Source organism: Corapipo altera, unplaced genomic scaffold (genome assembly GCF_003945725.1).
Source record: "Corapipo altera isolate COAL_440 unplaced genomic scaffold, ASM394572v1 76, whole genome shotgun sequence".
Taxonomy (NCBI): domain Eukaryota; kingdom Metazoa; phylum Chordata; class Aves; order Passeriformes; family Pipridae; genus Corapipo; species Corapipo altera.
The window spans coordinates 515,146-527,373 of record NW_020884964.1 but is presented as its reverse complement, the minus strand read 5'-3'; the positions used below and the strand labels follow the sequence as shown (position 1 = coordinate 527,373).

At 44.2% G+C, this 12,228-nt stretch overlaps 1 long non-coding RNA gene across 3 annotated transcripts; it reads right to left on the bottom strand.

Annotated features, from left to right (window-relative positions):
* Positions 1-941: 941 nt before the first annotated feature.
* LOC113957318 lies at positions 942-12,054 on the bottom strand. 3 transcript variants are annotated; one of them, XR_003531124.1, is made up of 5 exons: positions 11,725-12,054; positions 7,468-7,636; positions 6,997-7,202; positions 6,326-6,399; positions 942-3,068 (listed from the first exon to the last, which is right to left on the bottom strand). It is a non-coding gene; the product is annotated as an uncharacterized LOC113957318 (long non-coding RNA). The 3 variants fall into 3 exon arrangements; XR_003531123.1 differs by lacking the exon at positions 942-3,068 and adding an exon at positions 5,842-5,973; XR_003531122.1 differs by lacking the exon at positions 942-3,068 and having other exon boundaries at positions 6,008-6,399; positions 11,725-12,053.
* Positions 12,055-12,228: the final 174 nt, after the last annotated feature.

Below are 12,228 nucleotides of genomic sequence, written 5' to 3'. Positions count from 1 at the left end.
GATGTAATAGCCATGGACACCCTGATTTTCTCACCTACCTTCACAGATGCAAGACCACTCAAGCCCTGGTGACATCTAAGGCTGTTCCAAGTACAAAAGCAATACCACAGACAAATCTGTTAATGAACTGGCCACTCAATTTTCAAGCTAGCAGATAAACTAGAAAAAAACCAGCTGGCGCAAGCCTGAATCTTGCAGGAAACAGTAAGAAGCAATGTCAGCTTCAGAATCTGAGCAAGGTATTCCAAGAGTCCTGCTTCATGACCTTGAGGATTTCTATTTTTAAGGAAGAGTTTGTTTTGGGCCTTATTCACTGTGGCACTGAGATTTGCTTACAGTGATGGTCAAATGCGAGCTCCTTGCATTTTTCTCTTCTTTCTTCACAGAAGAAAACCACAGTATTGGGCCTGGACCCACCTGGCATTGGTAGCAGGGCACTTCCACAGCTGGTGAGTGTTCAAAAGAGCTTGCTGTTCATCTCTGAGACTTTGGTTTCACTTCTCTGCCCTGCAGCTCTGCATGAGCAGCCGGGCAGTGCAATAGGTCTTTACTCTGTATCTTCGCTTGCCTTCACTGAAAAGGCACTGGAGCAGCCTTTTCCGACCCAAACCACAAAATGTTTGTGAGCAACAAGGATTTATCTGCTCTATTGCAGCCAGTGACCCTGCAGGAATAGCAGAGGTGTGGCATGAAGGCAGGTTACATGCTGCCCAGAAGCCTGGTCCCACTGGTCCCAGCTCCTCTAAACCAGGCAAGATATTCCTGTTTAGTAGCAAAGGCAAACTGGGAAGTCATCCTGTGAGTGAGTGGTCCTGTCTTTCCCCAACCAAAGAGCTTATAAAAAGGCACACTGTGATAAAGAACTGTTTTGTTGGGTTTTCGTTTTGTTTGTTTTTTGTTTTTGTTTTTGTTTTTTGTTTTTTGGTTTTTTGTGGTTTTTTTGAGAGGGAGCTACTATGAGAAAACAAACTTATAATGAGAAAAATTACAGAGGAGAATTTACTTCCCTGGGATTGGCAGTTTGAAAACTCCTGGTGCTTATAGGGTGGCTACCATTTTGTAAGACAGAAGTGAGTCCTTGGATTTCATATATGTTTGTGCTATTTTCTTAGGAATTCTTTATTTTTGTGCTTTTCTCAGATGTTTTTCTTTAATCCAAAATAAAGTGACTTTGCTTAAAAGGCTACAGTCAACCAAAACTCTGTCATGCAGAACCTGCTATGCCAAGATCCTTTTTCTGTTTGGTCATAGGGCACTTCTGTAATAAATTACATCACTACATTTCCTTCCTTAATTTTGTCTTTATGTTAAATCCAGCTGTAATTTTCAGTTTATTCTGGGCCCAGAACAAGACTTTAGGACTCAACTGATTAAAAGATAATTTTAAAAGGCAGTTCAGATTTGGGAAGGGACATGTTGTACTCCCTTATAGTATCTAACTCTGTGCTCCCTTACAGTATCTAACTCTGTAACAGAGATCTCTGTTATCTGTCTCTGTTACCCAGATCCATAGCCACCATTTTCATCAGAGCTGCCTTGTGCAATGGAGCAGGAGTGTGATGTTAATGCTACTCACCATCCTTGAGACAGGTGACATGTGTTTATGTGTCCTGTGGGGAAATTTTGGACAATACTCCTGGGCCAGATTGCTTGGACCTAAGGGGATCTAAGCTGTTTGTCTCAGCACCATGAAGTGGTGCTGCTTTGCAGGCAGGTACCAGAAACTATCAAGCTGTTATTACACCAGTGGCATTTTGATTTGAAGGTGACAGAGACACTCCAAATGCTGTAATACTTAAGCAATGGCCAATGATTACAGTTTGCTGTTGCTCAAGAAGCTTCCTTATTCAGTAATAGCAACAGTGATGTACCCAGCACTGCAGCTGGAGATGGGTTCTGTGGGGGTTGATTGCTGCACAGATACAGAAAAGAATGCAGACATGACTTCTTACACCCTCCAGCATTACAAGGCTGTAATTAAATCCCTTTTTCTGACAAACTCTGTATAAGCCCAAGGGATGAGCTGGCACTTGAAGCCTGCTGGGAGTTTGCATCAGTACACAGAACAAAAGGGGAGACGTTTCCCCACCATTTTACTGTCTGCTTATTGAATGTATCTTCAGCTCAGCTGGGTACTTCCCGGCACACAGGCTTAAAATGGAGCCTGCAGTTTTTTTGCTTCGTCTCTTCAGGGGCAAATATACTGAGCCATTGATTAGGTTATTTTGGGATCATGGCATGGTACAATTGCTTGCTGTTATTCTGGCAGTCATTTCTCAGAAGCCTGTTATGCACGTTTTATAAAGCTCTACAAAAAGCAGAGCTCCCCGAGAACGTTTTACACAGCACGTTTCTGATGTGCCTTTGTGCACAAGTTGTTTGTATCTCAGTAGCAGCCAAAGAGCCATTCAGATGTGTTGGTTGCTATAGTAATTACTTTCCTTGGGAACTAAAATAATAGCTTACAGCTCCTGCAGCTCGCTGTTGTGTAGGCTGCCTTGAACCAGAGACACTTCCATGTTGTTTTGGAGGGGGCTGGGGACTATAATGTATGCCAAGAGACGGACTTTCCTCTCTCCTTTCTATGCTTGTGCAGCTAATTTTGAATTTAACCTTTGTAGAGGATGTGCTACAGGTCTAAAGGTTCAAAAATAAAAGCAGCTTATGCAACAGTAGGACAGCTTTGCAGCTGCGGTTTCTGATGGGGCGAAGACTTGGATTTGCTTTCCATTTCTGTTACTGAAAGCTTGTGGGAGAGAGACTGAGGCTCACACTGAGACATGCACAGTGCTGAGGACCCTACAAAAGAGTGGGTGCAGGGCTCAGAGGAGTTTCGAAAATGCCTCAGCAAGTCAAGCAGGAACATGACAAGTAGGACAGCTCTGCTTCATTCAGTATTTTTTCCACTGGGGAAGTCACTTCTGTAAGGACCTGCATCTCTGAAGAGGGCTCTGCATTGTCGGGGAGGAGGCACCAAACAGGAAGGCCTCTAAGTTGCTTTGGGCTGCTGGACTGACAAAACTGCAGCTCACAGCCAGATGGGCTGGCATGGCATGGCACTTCTGGATCTGCCAAGGAAGTAGAGGAAGAAAAGCAAGGGCAAGCGGCACAAGAAATTACCCTTCTGCATCATGAAGCAGCTGTAGGTTGACTGCAGACCACACTCATGACTCACAGGGGTTGACCTACATAAGGGTCCCAGCACCAGGAACAAGTATCAATTTGGTTTTGCACTCAGAGGACAGCAAAAGGGGAGGAGGATATAAAAAAGGACTTGGGGGAGGGGGGCAGGAGGAGATCAGATGAAAGGACAGAGAAAACAAATAGGGAAAGCATTTTGCCTCGTGGTGCTGTCCTAGAAAATTTGCTCTCAGATGTATACATGGCTGCACTGGCAGCTGGCAGGGAGATGCCAAAGGGAGATTAGAGCATCACCTACTAAAGGCTGTGAATGCACAGCAGTTCCTGTTTGAGCAACAGCAAGAAGCAGAGTTGAAGGGAAGGAGGGTGTTTGTGGAAACCACAGGGCAAAACTGGGGGCCTTCATGTGTGAGGGGGATGTGCTTGGCTTGCAGGCAGCTGGTGATAAGAACTTACTTCACACATGCAGATGTGCAGATCCATTCCCCCACTCCCCAATTTAGGCATAGCATACACACAGGTTTTGTGTCTACACAGCTGTGCTGCTGAAGCACAGTGCTTTACCAACAGAGCTAAAGCAACAGGGAGTTGAATGAGCATCCCCATTCTCCCCAGGCAATGCTGGATAAAGCACCCTTTGGCATGCCCACATGTTCCTATATGAGGCAATGACAACAACACTGGTATAACTAAAGCTAGGTGATTTATTTTATGGAGGGATAGCCCTGGAAAGCCAAGGGTGATGCTGTTGTTGCAGTAAGTGGCAGTCCAGGACTGCTCTGATGCCCCAGAGCCTCACAGAGGCAGAGAGAGCCTATGGATGTTGGGCACAGGGGGCTCAGCCTGCCTTGTCTGCCTGTCCCTCCAGCCTGGGACAGGCTCGTTGTACCCTGCCTTCAGCTGACACCAGGCTGGCTGGAATTCAAGAGGACATGGTTTTGGTGTTCCCAAGCCCTCTTCCCCTCACAGTGCAGATGTAGCCAAGATTACTTGGGTAGTGTCTCTAAGGACAGTGCTTAAAGATCATGGAAATCCCAGGGTAAGACAGGATGATAGACTTTGTTAAGGAAATCTCTGAAAAAAATGATACAGGAAATCTGGAAGTGCTTCACTGCAAGGACTTATGACTCTCTATTGTATTTTTAAATTTCTTTTTATGATTATAGAGACAAACCTTTAACTCACAACTGTCCCATTGTGCAGGCTTCAACTATGAGAACATGTAAAGTGTCTGTTCTGTATTAAACTTGTTGTGATGTTTCTTTTTTTTCTTATGTGGGAATTTCCTATGGCCCTTTTATAAAGCCCTTGGGCTAAGTTTTCTGCTTTTTTATCAGAAAATTTAGCAGCATTTTTAGTCCTGGTGGATTGTGGCATACCAAAACCTCAAAATTGTCCCTGAAGCACACCAGTAGAGACAATATTTAAGCTACAAAATCCTAAATGCAGAGGGGGAAAAAAAAGTATTTATGTGTCAAGATGCTCTAAGAACAAAAAAAGTAAATCAAAGGTATGTGAAGATAAAATTTCACAATCAGTCCAGTGTATTACTTGATCCCATAGAATGTCATCTGTCTTTGAAACAGCTGTATTCATGGTGGCCAACACCTGCACTTTTAGCAGAGTAACAAAATTTGTTTCTTTAACCACAGTGTCCTCAGATGTAGGAGAATCTTGGCTTTCCTTAAACAGGAAATCTGCAGTTGTTATGGAGACTTTAAAGCATAATTAAAAACGTGATCCAAGGATGAGATACAGTCTCAAGTTACCACAAGGCGAACAAAATAGTTCAGATTGATTTAGCCACAAAAATGTGACTTCTGATCTTTAAACCATGGTTTAGGTGGGGAGCAGGTGTAATTCATGACTTTTGATTTCTAAGATTGGCAGTACTGGTCTAAAGAATGATTAATGAGAGTATTTCTGGACCACTAGATTTTTCTTTGGGTTAATGTGGGAATCAATTTTGTTATTAATTATTTTATATTTGACATTTGCAATGACTCAGAACCTGCACTTTAGGAAGCCTTGTTATATTAAAAGCAAAAACTGCAGCTATATTAAAAATCTGGGGAGGCTGCAAAAACCTTCCTTTACTGGAGAAATAGTTTGTGCTAGGTAAGTATTCTTGCTGGCATAATAATGATTTCTTCTCAGCAGCAACTCTTCTCCCAGAAAGACATCATAAGATGAAAAAAATCTCCAAAGTTTGCTGTCACATGTCATTAAAATGACTTATCTCACATCACTGTATGGTAGGTAGCCTGTCTAAATGTGTGGCAACTGCTGGACAATGCATGAATGCTCCTGTGGAGTGTGAAAAGCTGAAGTGTGTCACCCAAGAAAGAGTGTCAATGGCACCCTAAGGACATGCTCCATCAAGTGCAACTTGCTAGTCAACTCACGGGAGCTCTAGAGGGGTAGCAAAGATGGTCCATAGACCTTATCTGTATAAACAGCATTTCCTCAGGCAAGGAGGTTGTGCCAGACAAATGAATAGTCATGGAGTAGCTCAGGTGGTAATATGTATTGCAATTGCATAAGAGATAGCTGGCTGCACATAGATACCTACCACGAGTTCACTGAGCCCGATTCCTCCACCCCCACACAGTGTTGTCATCTGTGCTGCCAGCAGCAGCAGCAGCCATGTCATTGTCACAGGTTTAGATGCTGTCAGTTAGAGCTAAGTGCAAGTGGGAATTATTTAATTTAATTTTATTTTGCTTTTCTTTCTTGTGAAGCAATACTTGGTGAACTCACCCCCTTTGTTATAGTCAAAATCCTTGTGCTAGTGTCATGCTTGGGGAGTCCAAGAAGGTGGCAAAAGTAATGCTGTAGGGAAATCACAAGGGATTTACCTCAAGGTCATTGCAGCTAACTAGGTGAAATGGTACAAAATGTTTTTTATGGCTTTAGCCACCAGAACCTTCTTTGGAATAGGCGAAAATAAGCGTAGACAACATCTTAATAAGCAATAGAACTAATCCTGATGTACCACACACAGCAGAACTGCTTTTTTCTTACAAAGTATCTGTGCTGTAAAATGTGCATTAAACCACTGCCCAAGCAAACAAATGTATAAGAGGTTGGTTTGTGCTCTGGGGTTGTAGCATCTCCCACCCGCACAAGGATAGGGAAACATCTGTTCTGCACCCAGTCTCACCCTGTAGACATTTTTTCTTACCAGTCAGATCAAAATCCATCACCAGTTTGCATTCCTGTCACTGCAAGCAAAGCAGTCCAGTGGTGCTGCACCATCTTGAATGGAAAGAGACAAAGGAGATCAAGGTTAGAAATAGAACACAATAACTTGTAGGAAAGCACCTGGCTCTCAGACATTCTGTCACTTAGATACTGAACCTTATGCTCCAGTTAAGTTTTCACCATTGAAGAGCAAAATGCAAACCACAGAACTTCAATTAAACTACTATATTAGCAAATCATATCCTTTCTGGTAGCTCTGGTAGCTCTTCTTCACAGGTGCTTACCAAGTGGTGATTCTGAGAAGCAACCCCTGTTTCACAAATTAAGCACTGATCATTTCTAGGAAGTGTTGCCTAATATAAATCCAGAATTGTGAGCATTTTCTCCTTTGGGGATGCAACACTCAGGAACAAAAAAATGCATCCAAGATCTCTGCCTTTAAAATGAAGCAGCTATTTTAAGACAGGGAGGACAGTCCTGGTATCTGGATACAACTTTCTCCACAGATGGCAGTTCAGGTTGTAAGCAAAGATCAGACCTGGCTAAGGGCATGATTTATGTCCACAGAACAGGAAAGCTTTTGACCTCCTCAGCAGGACAGGTTGCCCCAGGATTGGAGCATTACACTGACAGGCAGCTAGGGCCTCTTACCTTTGCAGGCCATGTTGGTCAGCCCTCTTTTCTCTCCACACCCCCCAATGTCCTGCTCGCTCCTCATGATTCTGTGTCCACATTTCCTGAGCCAGGCAGGACAAGGAAGTTGCCTGGGTTTCTTTCAGAGCACTTGACTACACACAGGGCACAGCCAATGTGTGTGGCACATCCACGTCTCCTGGACATGCCAACAATCCAGCAACCTGCCAGCAAAAGGAAGAAATTTTGGAACTGCAGTTATTTAATGCTACAGCCACAAAGAAGCAAAGCCATCCCTTGATGGGGATGTGAATACTCTGTTACAGTGTCTTAAACAACAAATGGTGTCTACTATTTATGCAGAAAAAAGTGATCTGAACCAGAGAGAGGAAGCACTGGCTAGACAGATACATTACACTGTCCACCCAATGCTGGTAACCAAACAAACCATAAAGGTAAAAAACCACCACCCACATAGGGGCCCCATACCTGGGGAAGAGCCGTGACTCTGGGACTTTTATCTCTGCTGTGGCTGAACGGTGCAAACAAGTGTAGTGGCTCTTGTCTGCTGGTGTATCTCTGCTGTATTCAAGTCTGAAAAATCCTACAGGATGTCAGGTTGCCTTTTTATCCTTTTAACAGGGGGTAATCACACATGCTGTATATAACAAAGAAAAAGAGCAAAGCATGCAAAGTCAGAAACATACATAATGGAAAATGCCAAGATGAAAGTTTTAAATGCAAGCTGATTTTGTCCCCTCATGCCTAACTTGTTGTGATAAGTACTTTTATTTTACAGTCATTGATTCATTTGCTCATGGGGCCTCAGCCTCACTTGGTGTACTGAGCAGGCTGTGCCCAGACAGCTCAGTTTTTGCTTTCCTCCCACTCAGACAGGGAGCCCAGAGCTCCTCAGCTCATCGCTGGTAAAACTGACTTGTTTTCTTTTGAGTATTTTTCGCTGCTGTAGGGAAGTGCATCACTGCCATGTGAGCGAGCAGCTGCTGCAGTCTGCTGCAGGGGTAGAAGACTGATATGTAGACAGATTTTGGCCAGATGTGTTCTGGCCATACACTTTTCAAGGGACCATTTGAAATGCTTAAGGCCTGATTTCACAGATAATGCAATTTTATTTTGCACTCGGTTCTGAAAACCAGTTCTGAGGTTGCCAGCTCAGTGTAAGAAGATGAGCTAAAAACAGTGACTGATGGTAAGCAACTGGTTTAAGTAACTTGCCTATATTACATTGTCTGAAGAGAAAGCAGTGTCATCACTTTTAAGCTCCTTGTGTATCTGTGCATCTATGTGCACAATGACTCTATATATAGACAGAAACATAGTGGTAATGAACAAAAACATTTGAAAACTTTGTGTCAGGTGATCCAAAAGAAAACCTGAGATCTGCTTTTGTGATTTTATGGGTTGTGTACTTGAACTGACTACTGTTGGGTTGCCCCTGGCATGGAAGCATTTAAAAATCATGCTTTTCAGGTGTAATCAAAGGAATTAATTTTTTTTTTTCAGAAGTACTCATTAGACAGAGATAAACTTCTCTAAGTTTACTCAGAGAACTAAAACTTGGAGTTATTTGGAGTCTGATGCCTTAAGAAACAATAAATATCCCAGTATTTGTGATCCTTTTGGAAGTGCTGGCAACAATGCAAGGCTGGGTGATTCTGCCATGTAAGGCAATGTAAGTCCTTACTGGTCAGTGGATCTGACCTCTACCACAGCTGTTTATCGACCCAAGCACACACCAATTTAGGTATTCAAGCCAGTGTCAAATATGCTGAGCAGTCACAGTTTCTCTTGACAACAACTAGTGTATCACATGCTTAGTACTACCAAGCTTTGATTTCAGAAGTCCTACAATGAGTACCCAGACATAGGAGTCTCTAGGCTGCTGGTGGATTGAAAAGAGTAGCAAGTAGCAAGGAGAAGCAAGCACTGTCCAGCCCAGAGGAGAGCATGGACAAATCAGAAAGAAAATAATAAAATAATTAAAACTGAGAAGCAATTCCCAGTTTGGTTTGCCCAGGTATGTTGGTGTTTTCACCATCCCTCTGCAACTGAGGCAGAGGCAACTTCCAGCAGGAGGGTGGTCAGAGCACTCATTTCTTAAACTGCTGAGACTAAACTCCCAAGAAGGAACCAAAACCCTGAAAGTGTAATGCTTTAGCACTGTAAGACACACTCCTCGCTACAGTGAGCTAATAGCTTAATGTAATGTAAATTACAGTAAAGGATGTAAGAAAGGCAGGGCACAAAAGGAAGAGGAGAGAAAATTGTACTGGTAACAACATGTAATTCCAAACTACGAGTGTAATTATGCAATTTAAATTTCTGCAGGGTTTGGGGATTTTTCTTCATATCATTGTTCTGCTCTTTCTGTAATTATGTGGTTATACTCGACTGCACAGTGGCAAGCAAATAACACTAATTATTGTTCTTATTGGAGGGTAGCAGACTGAAACCATGACTTCTGTTTATCACCTCCAGGTAACAAAAATTGTATGAAAAGAACTCTTTCAGGCAGCATTAGCATCTTTCTTCTCTCTCTCTCTCTCTCTTTTATACAAAAGCAGCAGGTCTGATGAGCAACATAACAGTGAAATCTGTCTGCTGAGTCAGATGCTCAGTTACAAACTTACATAATTGGAGTGTATTTCCATATTCCCTCCCTCCTTCCCTACCCACCAGGCACAGGCAGAAAAAGGGACTGCTCCAAGGATGCTCACAGTAGTGAGCCTCAATGTCACAAGTTAAAAAAGTAAAACATCTTAACATCTCCACAGTGGAATAATTAAATACTGTACTAAGTCAGCAAAGCAGGGTCTGCTACCCAGTGGCACAAGAACCCACATACTGCACAGAGGCATCCTGAAACTCTGCTGTTTCTGGGAACACTCAGTAAATAAGAATTTGGTTAAACAGTATGTCACAGGATCACACAGGATGGTTTTGGGTTGGAAGGGACCTTAAAGATCATCTCGTTCCAAACCTTTATGGAGAACATGGAAGGGCCTGGTGTCATTTCTCCATTTTCAGAAAAGTACTTCTAAGTACATGGAGGATATTATTGAAGAAAATCTAATTATCGCAGCATTTCAATGCCATTTTCTGACTCTGGTACATTCTGTGATTTCTCAGGCTGTTACTTTTTTGCAATGTTATGGTGTAAATGTCTGCTAAAATCCCAGAGCTCTACCACATAAAACTAATTTACTAGAAACTTCATCTGGCAGTTAAGCAGAAATATCAGTAGTGTATTTGGAAAGAAGTGCTTTATGTTCATAGATGGCATGTTCCTCATTGACTGTTTCAACCTACAACAGATGTACACACAGCTTCAGCCCTGTGGACTGTATGCTCTCAAAGTTGCAATGCTCTCTGTTAAAAAATAGCTACAGGTATAAGAAATACTGAAAGAAAAACATAAACTAAGAAACAAAGACCAAAGAGAAAAGGAGAAGGTGAGAAACACAGCAAGTTCAGTTAAATCAAGTGTATGTGCTTGAAGATAAGGTGATTAGATGAGCTGAGAGATGCAGATTCAAATCATGCCAGGCAGAATGGGAAACTGAACCTCCACCTACTTCTTGGAGGAGTGTCTTTACTACTGGGTTTCAGAATAATAGAAAATGTGTAAACAACATTATCTGCTTTCTTTTCTAGCTTTCAAGGCCTACAAATACCATTTCAGATTGAACAACATGTTTTATTTGATAGGTATGGGGCTTTGGGTTTTTCCCCACACAGACACCAAAAGAAGAAGAAAATAATAGCATTTACTTTGGCTGTCTTCTGAATAATTTCCCTCCCTCCTATTTGGCTGCTCAAGTGAAAAAGCAATCATATATCCATTCTCCAGTGATCTACTTCAAGCAAGGTTCCACTCCACATCCATCTCGGTTTGGCAGCCACAGCTGCAGAAACTAATTCAGCTACAAAGTCCTGTAAGCCATTTATAACATTAGGAGTCTTCTTGCCATGCCTCCATTCACAAAGAAGTCTTCTCCTGGACAAACTGACAAGACACAGATTGGATAGGTGGTCTGCAAGATGGGTAGAAAACTGGCTAACAGGCTGCACTCAGAGGATGGTGATTAATGTTTTTAACTTGGGTTGGCAACCTCTCACAAGTGCCCCCCCCCACTGGCATTGGTCTCCATGCTGTCCATCTTCACAATGATTTGGATGATGGGGGTTGAAAGCACCTTCATCAAGTTTACTGATGACACTGAATTGGGTGGTGAGGACAATCTGCCCTATGAGGAAAGACTGAAGGAGTTAGGTCTCATCTCTCTGGAGGAGAGAAGGCTTGGGGGCAGGGGGCTAATGTCAATATACATCAGTGTATCTCAATCTCTCTTCACAAAGAGCCACGTGGAGAAGACAAGGCGCAACATGAATTTTTTTACAGTAAGAACAGCCAGTGACTGGAACCCAGGGATGTGACGGTAGAGTCCCTGTCATGGGAGGTTTCCATGCTGCTACTGGACAGGGTGCTAGATAACCTCATCTAGGCTCCCTCCCATAAAAGTTGGACCAATGATTTTTCCAGCTCCCTTCCAGCCTGGGCTGTTGGATGGTTGTACGATTCTCTGCACGCATGCAGAGAATGGGCTCCCAAAGCCACCTTCGGTACCATCGCCCTGAAAAGGAACCTGAGCAGACCTACCATTTGCCAGCACACAGACCTGCGTGCAGCACAATGTGAGGTGTGCAAGCAAGTCTAACGCTCACCGGGCTCGCAGGGATCGCACAAAGTGCGCTGCTGTTTCTCACCGGTGGACACCGGACCCCATCGGCCCACTTGAACTTCTTGCAAGGGGCCGAGGGCCAGGTATAGGTGCTCAGGAGCGGCCTCACGGCTCCCCGAAGCCTCCGTGACCTTGGCAACTCGCGGATGCCGTGGCCCTCGCAGCCGGGACACACTGGCCGCGCCGGGGCCCGCGTCCTCCGCCGCCCAGTGAGTGGCTCCGGGAAGCAGACAAAGGCGGCGGGGCCTGCAAGAGGCGGCGGTGGGCAAGGAAAAGGCCGCCGATCCGGAGGCGCTCTGCGGGCCCCCGACGCCCCTCAGGCCGTCCCCGCTGCCACCGCCTTCCCCCGCCCGACCCTGAGGCACCGCGGGGGGCGGGGCCGGGGCCGCCTCACCGCGCGCTGACGAGCTCGCTCCTCGCCCAATCGCCGCCGCTCTGGTTCCTGATTGACATCCCCTCTGGCCTATCGCCGCGGCGCGCTCTCTCC